Genomic DNA, 1,490 nt, shown 5'->3' with positions numbered 1-1,490 from the left:
GGATTTCTGAGTTCGAGGCCAGCCTGGTCTACAGAGTGAGTTCCAGGACAGCCAGGGCTACACAGAGAAACCCTGTCTCAAAAAACAAACAAAGGAAAATTCTCATTTTAAGTAATAAACTTCCTTTGAAGCTTCAGATAAGAACTCCTATAGGGTACCTGTGCCGTGAGGAGGATATTTAGTCATCAATTTCATAGGAGCCTCCTTAAAATAAAAAAAAAAAAGGTGGATGGTGGTAAGATGGTGTTTGAGATTGCACTGAGACAGACAAGAGAAAAAGCCACCAATACAGAAATATAATAATGAACTATCAAAAACAGAAAAAACAAAAAAGACTAGGTGGAATTTCCTCTGTAAAGGTGACTCCAGCTACACAAAGTTCTGAGTACTGACTGGAAAGGTGCTACACAGCCAGAGACAGACATTTCCTCCTACTAAAAACTCAGATGGAAGTTTAAATTTTCTGTAACCAGAAAAGAGCTTGGAGCACAAGTTTTGGAAAGCACCACAAAAATAAAGGAGTCTGAAAGGCAGAAACCTGAAAGGCTCAACATCCCCCACCTGAACCAGTGCCCTAGAAAGCAAGAGATGGGAACGGTCTACGGGAAGAATGCAGCAGAACCGGAAACATGCTCCCATCCTGGTAGTGCCAGGAGTTCCTAACCACCATTGACTGGCAAGAGAGTAGGTATGGTAGTTTCAACCTGAGGTAGACTCAACATGTCTACAGTCCCCACAGTGAGGATAAGGTGTCCCACACCTCACAAGGTTTAAGGGAGGAACTTTGCTTTGTATGTTGACTAATAGAAAAAAACGGTGGATACAAGTGACTTGGCCCTCCATATTCCCTCAAAGCCTCAGGCATGGAAAGCCCTATATACACTAATTACCAAAGGACCAATGATAGAGATAGTCCAGAAAAATTAGATTGGGGGAATTTGGAAAGAAGTGAATTTTAGCCACAAAAATCCTCATTGCATAGGCATACTTAACTTATTTGAATTACTGAAACTAATAGCATACTCATTCTCTACCTACAATGTCAGACATAATACAAAAAACAAGGAAAGAAGGAAGGAAGGAAGGAAGGAAGGATGGACGGACGGACGGATGGACGGACGGAAGGAAGGAAGGAAGGAAAGAAGAAAACAGAAAAAAACCCTCAGTAAAGACAAGACCATATCTTCTAAGTAGGAAAAAAACCATTAATACAGGGCACATTTTCTTTTCCTTGATTATTTTTATTATTTTATCATTAAAATTGCATTTATTTGGTTTGTGCATTTGACTGCATACACACAGAAGTCAATCAATGTTTCTCTTCTTCAAACATGTGGATTCTGATGAAACTTCAGGTCCTCAGGCTTGGCAGCTATGACCTTTACTTGCTGAGCCTTCTCTTGGGTCTGTCTCTCTGTCCCTGTCCCTGTCCCTGTCTCTCTCTCTCTCTCTCTCTCTCTCTCTCTCTCTCTCTCTCTCTCTCTCTCTCT

The 1,490-nt window shown here is 41.3% G+C and overlaps 1 protein-coding gene across 6 annotated transcripts in view; it reads right to left on the bottom strand.

Annotated features, from left to right (window-relative positions):
• Positions 1-1,490, bottom strand: part of Stag1 (stromal antigen 1) — a 315,222-nt gene that overhangs the window by 107,258 nt on the left and 206,474 nt on the right. The window lies entirely within an intron of this gene.

The sequence above is a fragment of the Mus caroli genome, chromosome 9 (genome assembly GCF_900094665.2).
Source record: "Mus caroli chromosome 9, CAROLI_EIJ_v1.1, whole genome shotgun sequence".
NCBI lineage: Eukaryota > Metazoa > Chordata > Mammalia > Rodentia > Muridae > Mus > Mus caroli.
The sequence above is the reverse complement of the archived record's forward strand: the minus strand, read 5'-3'. Positions and strand labels throughout refer to the sequence as shown.